The following is a 14,522-nucleotide window of genomic DNA, read 5'->3' as shown; positions in this document are numbered from 1 at the left end:
GAAGCATGCACCGACCAATCTCCCCTGGCATGGGACTTGGTACCGCGTGAGCTATCCCTCCTACAATGGGATTGGCTATGGCGACTACCATTATGGCGTGACTGGTGACCTCAATCATGATGTGACTGGTGACCACCGTCATGGTGTGATTGGTGACTGCTATCGCGGTGTGATTGGTGAGTACCATTGGATTGGTGTTTGCCGTGGTGTGATTGGTAACCACCATCTGACTGGTTACTGCCATCATGATGTGACTGGTGACAACCATCTGACTGGTTACCACCATTATGATGTGACTGGTGACCACCATCTGACTGGTTACCGCCATTATGATGTGACTGGTGATCTCTGCTATGGTGTGGTTGAGGTTGACCTCCTACTTGAGTTCCAAATCGCAACTTGAGAACCATTGTAAAGGTTCCTACAGACGGCGCCAACTGTTGGTGTAAGATTTTGCGGCGACCAGGAATGACGTCGTACCTAAAAGAGAAAGATGATCGGGAAGGTACCAGTGTGGTACCGGCCTAAGAGCCTCCGACGATAAAGTCCTTGCTAGATCAAGAGGATAGAAATAAGGTGAAATGATTTTCTTAGGGATTTGTTGTACCTTTTCTGTTGACCCTAACCACCTCTTTATAGAGGTATCAAGTTGCATTAAAATAAGAGAGTTATACCCTTTACTTCTTCAACACGGATGATGAACCTCCCTTCATCTTTATCCAAGACGCTGGAACTTACCATCTTTATAAACTTTGTATAACGGTCAAACTTCCTAGGTGAAGACTCCTTATCAGTTCTTATTCACGAGAAAGACATTACTCATTCATGGTAAAATTACATCTTCTACTTTTAATATAAAAGGTCTCCCAAAAGAAGATGGTTAGAATTGAATTCAATTTATTAAGTTATATTGGAGTTTTATCTCTTTCCTATATTAAGATGTTTCTATATTAAAAAGATTGCTTTTAAAACATACAAAGTAGCCAAATAAGCTAACAAAGAAACAATCACCTAATTTAAGATAAAATCACAAATTTAAATTTGTGAAGTATTAGCATTTTTCTATTAACAATGAGTAGAGCATTTTGTAAATATAAAAATTTATGACGTGCAACGAAAATTACCTTATAAATTTGCAGCCTAATGCTAAATGTGCTGGTGAAAGAGACTTTAACAACTCGCAAAGTCCCCGCCTCATAAATTCCTTGTTATAAAAATAAAAATAAAAATAAAAAGTTCAGCCTTTTTTTGTAGTTGTTGGTAGATTAATTACTAGATATACACATAATCCCATCATTGGATGACATTAGATAAAGTATTTAAATATCTTAAGACTTCAAGAATAATAATATCTTAGTATATTATTCTTTGTGCTATAAAGATTTCAAGTGAAGTGGAAAAGATAACCAATAATCAACTAGTGGTTAAGCACATGTTTTTCTTCGGAGGAGTAACAAACTATTATCTCGAGGTTAGAATGGAATATGAACTTATAGCGATATTGATACAATGTGATTGTAAGGTGGTTATTTATTTAGTGAATCAATCACATACAAACAAGAAGAAGATGAATAGACATGCAGGAGTGAGATACAAATTTGTGAAAAGACTATTGAGAAAGCGAGTAATCTTTTTAGAGTTTGTGAGATCTGAGAAGAATATAGTTGATCAACTAATCAAAGGTCTTTCTAGGGGATGATCTTAGATATGTCCAGGGATGGGGCTAAGCTCATAAGAGAGTCATCTATGGAGGTAACCCAACCTTTATGATTGGTAATTCCATAAAAATAAAATTAAAAAAAAAATAAAAAAAATAAAAAAATTGATAATGTGTGCAAAAATATTGGAATTTGGTTAAGAAAATTTACTAAAAAGAATTTTGTTGAAAAAAATGGACTATAATATAAATAATAGTGTTTAGCAATAATCATAAGTTAATTATAATTTGGTCGACAAAATTCCAAATTATGCAACTTTTTTTTTTTTTCTCTCTTTTTTTTTTTTTTTTTTTCAATGGATTGATGAATGAAGGGTACATGACCAAAGCTATCTATGTTCTCTTTCAATGCCACTACACTGAAACTCAGCATCGAATTGATATCATTTAGTTGAATGTAGTGTGATAATGAAATATAAATCTTTGCTTATTAAATAATTAAATGCATGAATTGCAAATGAGATGACAAAGCCATGTTATTTTCAGAAAACAAAAAAGAAAAGAAAAGAAAAGAATACATACTATTACTCATTTCTCAGTTCATTGCTAGTAATCAAAACGCATCACTAGGTACCCAGGGTATACAAAAATTCAACCAATACATTCTAATCGGTGAAAACTTTCCTCTAAATAATCATTCAAACCATTAAACAATATAATTCTTATGACTTAGCTCAAGTTTATAATGTTTTTAATTAAAGAAATCAAAAAAAAAAAAAAAAAAAAAAAAAAAAAAAAAAAAAAGAGTATAACAATAAACATCTTTCCATGCCTTTTTTGTTTCATAAATTAGATCAGAAGCATGGAACATAGTGGCCTAAGGTAACAAGGGGAGCTTGTCCCACATCGGATTCAGATGGAAAAGTGAATGGGGGTATAAATGGGTAGATATGCAGCACTACCCAATAGCTTAAGCTTTTGAATAAATGGACAACTGTCCACCCGTTAATAATTGGTATCAGAGCCAAACCCGGTCCTTAATCCGGTGTCACGCCAAGCACTCGGCCCGGAGGGCATCCGAGCCTACACCCCGGGTAGGCGGGGTAGCCCGAGCCGCAACGAGCCCGTTGCAAGTTCCGGTGGGGAAGAATGTAACAAGGGAAAGCTTGTCCCACATCGAATCCAGATGGAAAAGTGAATGGGAGTATAAATGAGTGGATATGCAACATTACCCAATAACTTAAACTTTTTGGTAAATGGGTAAGCGCCCACCCATTACACGTAACTACCTAAATTATGGACTTGTACATAAACAAATTTCACATAAAAAACTTTCAAAAGCCAATGGTTACATAATATGAACATTTCTTCTTCATAGAAAGATAATCTGAATGTGACTGGAGAGAGCTAGAGAGAATGAATTTTTTTCTTTGGTAAAAAGCGGAAGTAGTATATTGATTGAGAAACTATACAGAAAAGGCAAGAGCCCAATAATAAAACATTGGTAGAGTGCCCAGCTCCCTGAGCGAGTGTGCTCATGTTTGAGTCCCCCCTCCCCCAAGTTTGTCATGAAAACGAAGGCTAGCAAATATGAACATAATCAAAATCTATGGTTAGATCAAGTATGAGATCAGCATCATGCAAAAGCAGAATAAGCAGTGGTTAGATCAAGCAATAGTAGTACATCAATACCATTCCATTAAATACCACTCAACCATATACAAAATGAAGACTCTAAATGCTCCATTCAATATAAAGCAATTCTTATCGACATTAGGCTATCCTTAAACTTGATTGAAGCCTGCTTACATCTGATAATGTCTCGTCTCTGATTGCCATGGTAATAGAGGGGGTAACGGAGTTGTTTTACCTCTGAAAGCTCGATTATTTCTCTTCATCCAAATGAAACATTTGCTAGATGGCTCCATGAATTGTGAAGGACAATAAAGGATAATAAAGCGAGCAACATGTTAAAAAATATGACCATGAATGGAGCACGAAAGGGGGAATTGAAATGGATGATGGCTGATGTACTCAACTTGGGAAAGACAAAGAAAATAGGCATTTGGGAATGCATATATGAAACTTTTGAACTATCTTGTGTATTGAGTCTATATTTATTTCGCCTAAAATATTCTACCTCATTCTTGGGCCCAAATATCACAACTCATTCACTTTTAAGGCCGATGAGCATAATTCCTTAACCGAATAGTTTTAATCAATGCAGGCCAAATATAAAAAAGTGGGAGCCTCCACTTCTTCATCTCTTGCACTAATGACCAATCGAGTGTATTCTGTCCAAAAATTCCGTCTAACTTTTAGAACCAAGTACAACAACTCATTCAGAACAAAAATGATTTTAAGGCTGATGAGTTAGAATTCCTTAACAGAATAGTTTTAATTGGTCAATGCATGCCAAAATATAAAAATAAATAAATAAATAAAAGTGCAACCCTCCACTTCTTTATCTTTAGCACTAATAACCAATCAAGTGTATTTGGTCCAAAAATTTTGCCTAACGCTTCGGCCCAAATATCACTACTTTTTCACAGCAAAAAATGATTTTAAGGCCAATCAGTTAGGTAGAATTCCTTAACCGCATCATTTTAATTCGTCAATGCATGCCAAATATAAAAAACTGGGACCTTCCACTTGTTTGTCTTTTGCACTAATGACAAATCGAGTGTATTCAGTCCAAAATTTTTGCCTAACTCTTTGGCCCATATATCACTACTCTTTCACAGCGGAAAATTATTTTAAGGCTAATGAGTTAGGCAGAATTCCTTAACCGAATAGTTTTAATTAGTCAATGTATGCTAAATAAAAAAATTGGGACCATCCACTTCTTTATCTCTTGCACTAATAACCAATTAAGTGTATTCGGTCCAAAATTTTTGCCTAACTCTTCGGCCCAAATATCACTACTCTTTCACAGCGAAAAATGATTTAAGGCCGATGAGTTAGGCAAAATTCCTTAACCGAATAGTTTTAATTGATCAATGCATGCCAAATATAAAAAACGCGGAACCCTCCACTTCTTTATCTCTTGCACTAATGACCAATCAAATGTATTCGGTCCAAAAATTCTGTCTAACTCTTCGAACCAAATATCACAACTCTTTCACAGCGAAAAATGATTTTAAGGCCAATGAGTTAGGCAGAATTCCTTAACCAAATAATATTAATTGGTCAATGCATACCAAATATAAAAAGAGTGGGACCCTCCCCTTCTTTATCCCTGGCACTAGTAACTAATCAAGTGTATTTGGTCCAAAAAGTTTGTCCAACTCTCTGGCTCAAATATCACTACTCATTCACAGCGAAAAATGATTTTAAGCCCGATGAGTTAGGTAGAATTCCTTAATCGAATAGCTTTAATTAGTCGATGCATGCCAAATATAAAAAAGTGGGACCCTCCACTTCTTTATCTCTTGCAATAATGAAAAATCAAGTGTATTTGGTCCAAAATTTATGCTTAACTCTTCGGCCCAAATATCACTACTTTTTCACAGTAGAAAATGATTTTAAGGCCAATGAGTAAGGCATAATTCCTTGACCGAATAGTTTTAATTGGCCAATGCATGCTAAATATAAAAATGGGACCCTTCACTTCTTTATCTCTTTCGCTAATGACCAATGAAGTGTATTCGGTCCAAATATTTTGCCTAACTCTTCGGCCCAAATATCACTACTCTTCTACACCAGAAAATGATTTTAAGGCCGATGAGTTAGACATAATTCCTTAACCTAATAGTTTTAATTGTCAATGCAAGGCTAATATAAAAAAATTGGGACCCTCCACTACTTTATCTTTTGCGCTAATGACCAATCAAGTGTATTCGGTCCAAAAATTCTATGTAACACTTCGGCCCAAATGTCACTACTCTTTCACAGTGGAAAAAGATTTTAAGACCGATGAGTTAGCAAAATTCTTAACCGAATAGTTTTAATTGGTCAACGCATGCCTATTATAAAAAATAAACAAAAAAATTGGGACCCTCCATTTCTTTATCTCTTACACCAAAGACAAATGAAGTGTATTCGGTCCAAAAAGTCTGTGTAACTCTTCGACCCAAATATCACTACTCTTTCACAGTGCAAAATGATTTTAAGGCCAATGAGTTAGCAGAATTCCTTAACTTAATAGTTTTAATTGGTCAAAGCATGCCAAATACAAAAAGTGGGACCCTCTACTTATTTATCTCTTGCACTAATGATCAATCAAGTGTATTCGGTCCAAAATTTCTGCCTACCTCTTTGCCCAAATATTACTACTCTTTCACAGTAGAAAATGATTTTAAGCCATTGAGTTAGGCAGAATTCCTTAACCAAATATTTTTAATTGGACAATGCATGCCAAATATAAAAAAGTGGGATCCTTCACTTCTTCATCTCTTGCATTAATGACCAATGAAGTGTATTCGATCCAAAAATTATGCCTAACTCTTCGGCTCAAATATCACTACCCTTTCATAAAGAAAATTTATTTTAAGGCCGCGAATTTAGGCATAATTCCTTAACAAAAAAATTTTAATTGGTCAATGTATGCCAAATATAAAAAAGTGGGACCCTCTACTTCTGACCAATCAAGTGTATTCGGGCCAAAAATTCCACCTAACTCTTCGGCCAAAATATCACTACTCTTTCATAGCGATAAATGTGGTAGAATTCCTTAACTGAATAGTTTTAATTGCACAACGTATGCCAAATATAAAAAAGTGGGACCCTCCATTTCTTTATCTCTTGCACTAATAACCAATCAAGTGTATTCGGTCAAAAATATCTGCCTAACTCTTTGGCCCAAATATCACTACTCTTTCACACTGGAAAATGATTTTAAGGCCGATGATTAGGCAGAATTCCTTAACCAAATAGTTTTTATTGGTCAATGCATGCCAAATATAAAAAAGTGGAACCATCCACTTCTTTATCGCTTGCACTAATGATCGATCAAGTGTATTCGGTCCACAATTTCTGCCCACCTCTTTGGCCTAAATATCACTACTCTTTCATAGCGGAAAATGATTTTAAGGTCTATGAGTTAGCAAAATTCCTTACGCTTTGTTTGGAACCAATTATTTTGGTATTTGCAAAAGTAATATGAATTGGAATTAAAATGAAATTCTATTTATATGTTTGGAACAAATTGGATTTAAAGTTGGATTTAAAATGGGATTTGGAATAAAAATAATATTATACCATTTTTTTCCTTGTTTAAATGAAATGAAATATTTATTTTATTGTAAAATTTACTCCAAAATTACATCAAATAAACAAACAACGGGAAGCACTCCATGATAGAACTGAAACATAAAATTTATTTAACAAATCAATTAGAAAAAGATTAATTATTTATTACTCCCTCTGTCCATCTTTCCTTTTTGGGTTGTACCAAAATTGTCCACTTTCCTTTTTCAAACAATATATTTCACATCTTTCCATATATATCCTTAGAGTTAAAAATTTCAAACTTGAATATTCAAAATTTAAAAGAGCAAGTTAGTAATTTTCCAGGGGCACAATACATGTCCTGCATGACGTCCCCTACAAAATTTCTACTCACCAATAATGATATTTTTTTGGGGGCAGATGGAGTTATTGAAAAAAAATAAATAAATAACTAACATATTCAAGTACCATCACCAACATACTTAAACCAACATATTTTTAAAAATAACACTAAAATGTAAATTGAAGCCGAAGCATTGATTTAATTAATAGTTTAAACAAGTTTATTTGTTAAATACTAATCACGCTTATTAAAGTATATTAATTACTTTGTAACAAAAATAATATGTTACATGTATATTAACAAAATTTTATATAAATATATATTGATAACTGGTTATTATATAATGGGTAATTTACACAGACCTCCCCTGTGGTTTGTCATAATTACACGGACCTCTCTTGTGGTTTGGGAATTTACTTGGACCTGGTCTAACAATGAAAATATCTTACATGGACGTCCCTTATGTGTGACCCACCGTCAAATACACAAATGGACCTGTCAAATTTATTGAAATGCCCTCACGTTGCCATCGATCTGAAATTACTAAAGCACCCATATGCTATTGACTCACCAACTTCAAACCTTATCTCACCAATCTCAGACCTTAGCGCACCAATCTTAAAACTTATTTCAGCAGTATGTACCATAATCTTAACAAATTCATCTTCTTGGTAATTACCTACTGTAGCAGAGTCCACCACTTTCTCTACAATGCAAGTGATTGGATTACACCATTCCCAAACACCACAGCTTCTAATTGGATAAATATAATACAACTTCCCCTTATTGTTATAATCATTAGAACATGTGACCTTAATTAAAGATTTTGATTTACATTTGCAATACAGATCCCTGTACCTTAAATCACCGAAGCTTGAAGCTTTTCCATTTGTATTTGTAGACGTGTTTTCCAAAAGGAAAATCTAAATATTTGAGCCCTAATTTCAAGAACAAATCCCACTAACTTGTAACCCAAAATTCAACCTTCAATTTGTAGATGAAATCCTCCAAAAACGTATCCAAAATTTTGAGCTCTAAGTTGTAAATGAAGTATTCACCATCTTCGATGTTTTTCTTCAAATTCTTCACACAATCTGTTTCTTCTTCTCCTCCAAAACATACCCATAAGGCTTGATTTTGTGCTTTAAAGATGATATCCAAGAGATTAGGGGAAGATCATATTCATTGGGCTTAGCCATGATGAAGATCCAAGTTCAATTAGATTTGCAGAAGAGCCTAAGAGAAGTCACAAGCTGATGAGAATAGAAACAAGAAGAAAAGGAATAATCATTCTCCAACTAGGAAATTCTTTTTTGATTTGAAAACTAGACCTGTTTTGGTATTCCGGCTGTATCTCCTTCTGTGAGTGTCAAAATGGCTCAAATTTTGACTAGTTGAAAAGAAATTCGAAGCTCTACAACTATGTGTTTCACTAAAATTTCGTGAAAAGGAAGTTTACTATGTCAAAATTGGGCTGTAAGACAACAAGAATTTTAGAGTCCGAGTTTGGCAGATTTCCTATTTCCTATTCTATTTTGCGGTGGTTTCAAGGGCTATAAAAATAGGGTTTTCTTCACAACTAGAGGGGAGTAGGGGCATTGATAGTATAGTTTAGAGATTTTATTCGGAGTTAGATAAAAGTTTTCAAAGACAAGATCAAGCAAGAGAAGATGAAGATGGAGGTTTCCACATCCATGAAGTCTTCTTCCTTCTCTATGAGCGGCTAAACTCTTTCTAAGGGATTGATGTAACCCTAATCTTAACTCCAATGGTTTAGTTATTTATTTTATTGGGATTATTTATAGGGGTGTTCAAAAAATCTGGTAAACCGAAAAATCGGACAGGACTGGACTGAACTGGACGATTTAGGCTAGTTGTATAACGGTTTGGTCCTATCCTGGGCCCAAAATTTTGAAACCGTAATTTTTCGGTTCGATCCTAGTTTACAGTCCTACTGGACCGGCCCGGACCAAACCGTTATATAACTTATGTTTTATATATATATATATTTAACTTCATAGTGATTAGTGAACTAACTCTATATACTTTTAATCGTGTCAAGAAATGATTATGATAGCTGGGGACTTCAAACATTAGCTATTGCGTACTTGATCTCTCTTGTTTTTTAAAATTCGGAGTTTGTTTTTTTTTTTTTTTTTTTTTTTTCCTAATACCTCGTAAATGGTAAACAGGGAATGCTGTATTTTTTTCCTTGTGGTCATCTGGTCACTGTCTGTTTGTTTCTTCCACAGGTGCCTGATATTATTGATAATGCATATGTGATTGTCATCTGGTCACTGTCGGTTCCCTGATGCATGTATTATATAAAAATAATAGATTTTGTTTTTAAAAAATAAAATAAAAAGGAAATCAACTTAAGCCGACAAACCGAACCAAACCGGCGCCGTTTTTCGTGGTTTGGTTTGGTTTGGTTTAATGGGCATAATAGTTCGGTCTGGTTTCAAAAATAGTGGAACCATTATTCATAATTTGGTCCCAAAAAAAACTCCCAATCCGATCTAAACCGGACCATGTGTACCCTTAATTATTTATTGTAAGATGATTACATGATCAAGGGCAAAACAATGGTTGTACCTTGATTTTGGGATTTAATCCTTAAATTCAATTATTGATATCTTACATTGTCTTAGGAAGAAGAATTTATAATTGATCTTAACCTCTCTATTTTCTGTGATTATAGGATAGGTTTATCATGCAATGGTACTTAATGATCATACGTTTAGGGGTTTGGTAGGCCATGCTAAGGAAAGATGGGTCGTACTACAGATTTAGTATAATGCATTTAGTTAGGTAGATGATCTATGCTAACCGAAGATAGGTTATGCTTGGCTTTAGACATATGAGTTTTTCTTTATAAACTATGTTATGCATGTGTTTGTAGCCATACATCTTCTGATCATACAAAATATCCTAATAACTTATCTAATTGACCATTGGAGGGCGGATTAATGATGAAGTCAACACCTTTGACTCTCTATCTCTTGATTTCTCTAATTATTTAGTTTAAGTTAGATTTAAATAATTAGTTAAATTAAAATTTAAAACTTCTCTTTCAAATTAAATTAAAAATAATCTTAGTATCTTGACAGCATAACTGTCGCAGTCCTTGTTGTTCGACACCCTCAATATAGCCCTATCCTGCAAGGATTCATACTATTGCGAATGGTTTATCATTGAAGAAAACACACATCACCTTCCAAAAACTCATGCACGAAATGAACTTATTTTCCAAGTGACATTAGGGTTTTGAGAGTCTATATAAACATATTTTCTCATCTAGGTTTGCGTGGTTTTTTGTATTAAAATTATGATTTTCATTAAAAGCCTTTTGGGTGAGATTCTTAAGAACATACACACTATATACACACAAGTGAATTTAGGGTGTTGTTCATATCCTGATCGTATTCGAGTCTATTGAAGATTGCATATACAACGATCAGAGAAAGTATATCTTATTTCTTCTACATCAAATTCATATTCGAATAAGAAGAATTTCATATCACACTTTGAAGGGATCTCGATCAAGGCGCTTGTGGAGTGTTGTTGATCTACCAGCAATCCTTCTACAAGGTTCAAGGTTCGAGACATGCATAAGTCTGAAGTTGAGAGCTGTTGGACAGAAAGTCGCAAAGTCAAGGACGTTCAGCGAATTGAGTCTTGATAGAGAGAAGGGATTTGAGTCTGAGTCAAAGTTCAATATACTTTGCTTCATATATAGTGGATCTTTTTACGCTTGGGATAGCGCATAAAACCTCGAAGTTTTCCAATTGGTTTCCTCTCTAAAATCCGGTGTTACTCTAAACTTTACTTGCTTTCAATTTATGTGATTGTTTAAATAACTGGTAATTTTAGTAGAATAGATTGGATAAAGAAACACATGATTATTTCTCTCTCAAAACAGTTTAAAAAAAAAAAAAAAAAAACTCAAACTTTCCACAACCTATTCCGCTGCACAACTCACATTCCGATCAGAACAAATTCTAATATGAAGAAACTATCCAAGACTCTCTCTTGCCATATTCCTTCATCACCCAAAGTTCACTAGTAATATCGCTAGGACTCACCGAGATACAAAGACATCCTCCGAGAACTCCAAGGAAGTGACTTTTAGGTGGTCTTTCAAAATGAGGTAAAAGAATCAATTCTTGAAATTTCTCCTCAACTAAATCAAAAGAAACTATTTTAGTGATCCTATCGTGATCAGACAACGTTAACCAATGGAGAACAACAACTCCATTAATGAAAAGTGTGGCTGCTGGATCAGAGGACTTAATACTGTAAGGAGAGGCTCCAATCTTTCTCCACGAATTTGTTTTTAGTGTACATACACTCACAATAGTACTATTACTTCTTCCACAAGAAATCTCCACAATCTTGTAGTCATCTGCCGACACATCATAGCCATACCCATACGAAACAGAATTTGTAGAACTATTTCGGAATGGTGGGTCCGGTAATTTAATTTGTTCTCGGGTTAAAGGATTCAACACGTGAAGAGGACATTGGAGTACTGGACTTTTAATTGTTACACATGATAATATCAATCCATGGTAAGAACCGTGGAAAGTGATTGTCCAATTATGACTTATGAGTACCTGGGAATGGAATTGGAGAATCAATGTGAATTTCTTTTATCTGATCATTGTTGAAGGTAAATACAGTGGGTCGTCTGCTCCAAGAAAGGAATGAAAAAACAATAATATTGCGGTTGTGAGATCGATTGAGGTGCATCTTAGCAAAACATGGATTGGTAAGTAAAGTGATCCAAGTCTTCGATACACACTGAAACCGTGTAAGAGACTTGACCGGTAATCGTGAGAGGATGTCTAGTATGAGCTCGTAGAGAATGATGGATAAGGATTCATCTTTTTTTGCTATCTTCATTGCCTTTCTCTGCCTCACGCCCTTCTCTCTCTCGTTCTTTTAATTTAAAGAATTAAATACACACAGATACACGTTTATATTTGTATATAGTTGCAGTTTCCGTAAGTCGGTAGGACGTACGGTTGAATTATGCCAAGTTGCGAAAGGAAAGGGATAAAAAAGAGAGCATATGCTACTAAAATTCCTTTTAAGAGGGTTTTCTTGTGTAGGGTGTTGGAATTTAATATATATATTTAAATTATAAAATTATTTTATGGTCCTATGTATTACGTTTTCTAAATTAGGATTGCAATGTGATTATTGATACTTGATGGATTGGGTTGTACTTTCCAATTTGGTGGTCTGGTTGGAAGTATGGTTTTATGCCGTTGAATTGTGATTTTCCAACTTATTTGGTGTGATTTAATTCTAACCATTGATATCTAAGTTTCCATGATAGGAAAGAAGACTTAGATATGCTTATTTGTAGAGAAGTCGTTCCCCCCTGTTGTTATTATATATAGGGGTTTTAAAACCGTTATTCAGTCCTATGACAACTTTCAGAAGGGAGTGAAGCACTCTATTTTTTTTTAGATCTCTCAAAGGGCCATAAAGAATTCTCAAAGGTATATATGCGTTAATCATCAATCAGGTACGAGCCTAAATTCCCTATTTAATTAATTGTAATATTCTTGATTTCTACATGTGGATTATTTATTTAAACCAACAATTGGTATCAGAGCAAGGTTAGGGTTTGTAGAAATCAAAATTAGTGAATTAAAATTCACATTATAGATTATCTTAAATTAAAGACGGAATAAATAAATAAATTGATATTGATCGTAAACTGTGTACATGAGTTTTTGTACTGTTTGAATTAGTTTTGTTTGGATCCATTTTGTTTGCTTTCCAGATATCCGTGTATGATTTTATTGTATATCATAATTGTTATTTGAGAAACCAACAATTGGTATCAGTATACACGAATTAATTGGTTTCCTATTATTATTCAAAGCACGCCGAATGAGAAAACATTTTTTTGTTTTTTCTTTGATTGTTTTAAGTATCAATAAGTTTTAACACTAATTGGTTTCCTGCTGTTATTCAAAGCACACCGAACGAGGAAACAGTAAGAGTTAAATTAATGAATTAATTTGTTAGAGTTTAAGGAATCAATTTGTTATGTGATTTATAATTTGTTTCCTTAATCAATAAGCACACTGAACAAGAAATTAAAATATATATATATATATATATCAATAAATTTGACTTTGAAAATTATACTGTGTATAGTATATAGAAAGGGATATATATATAATTTTAATGGTGTTATCCAATGCTGTATAATTAATTTTATGATATTTGTTCCATATTTTGGTTCAGTTTATGTAAATGTTTTCATGTATATATATATTCATGGGTTAGAGATATACATGTACAAGTGATGTAAATCTTTTCTTGCCCACAAACTTGACTGATTGGTTTTGTGAGCAAGCCTTTGTATTGTGACTATATATGTTTTGATATATATATATATATATATATAGATATGCAAGATTGCATGTTTAGTAGTGCGATTAACAGTAAAGAAATATATATATATATGAAGTTTCTACTTTCATGAATTTAAAGTGGACTAGTTTATTTGAATGTGTTTATACATTCACGCATCAAATGCATAAATGGTCAATGAGGTATTAAAGTGTGACTTGTTTTTTGCCTAATTGATGTCAGGTTTAGAATTTTAATTCGTGTTATATTACATGTAATCAATGACCTTTGAGTGGGACATGAGGTTGTGTGCCTATTTAGTCACATTGAGTAATTAATGATACTTGTTCAATTTTAAGTTGAAAACTTATGAGAGCTTGCGTGCCATAATTAAGTATTATTAACCTAATTGATTTAAAGATTCAAAGTACTTTAAATTGTTTGTCGGAAATATAATATGCATGCATCATGTTTTAAGATTTTTTTTAATTAAAGTATATAAAGAATTGAGATTTTTTTAAAAAAATCTCGATTAAAGTGCATGTTATTATTATATTGTTCACTATAATTTCTTAAGATGTATGAGGGGGCTTTATTTTATTTGTATTAAAGCCATTTAGATTATGGTGAAATTAAGTGGTCCATAATATTTGGGTTTAGTTTATGTGCATTATAAAGAAATTGTTTAACTTAAATAAATGGAACTTCAGTTTAGGTTTTTCCTTGGAGTTTAGGAAGACTGGTAAAGTGACCGTTTCAAAGGTAATTGCTAAAGTGGGTGCTATCTGCCAAAAGGTGACACGCTCATGGAGGTTATTATTTTATTAAATTTTAAGGCATTGGTCTTATTGAGGTCTTACAGTGCACTTACTTACATAAGGACATTTGTTCTGCCAAAAGGTGATCAATGTCTTAGTATGAGATAAGTGAGTAGAATATTTGAGAGTGTTTGGATTATAACTAAATAACCCTCTTGCC

Source organism: Cornus florida, unplaced genomic scaffold, assembly GCF_030987335.1.
Source record: "Cornus florida cultivar Cherokee Brave unplaced genomic scaffold, ASM3098733v1 CherokeeBrave_3.0.0_Hap2_Chr02, whole genome shotgun sequence".
NCBI lineage: Eukaryota > Viridiplantae > Streptophyta > Magnoliopsida > Cornales > Cornaceae > Cornus > Cornus florida.
The sequence above is the reverse complement of the archived record's forward strand: the minus strand, read 5'-3'. Positions refer to the sequence as shown.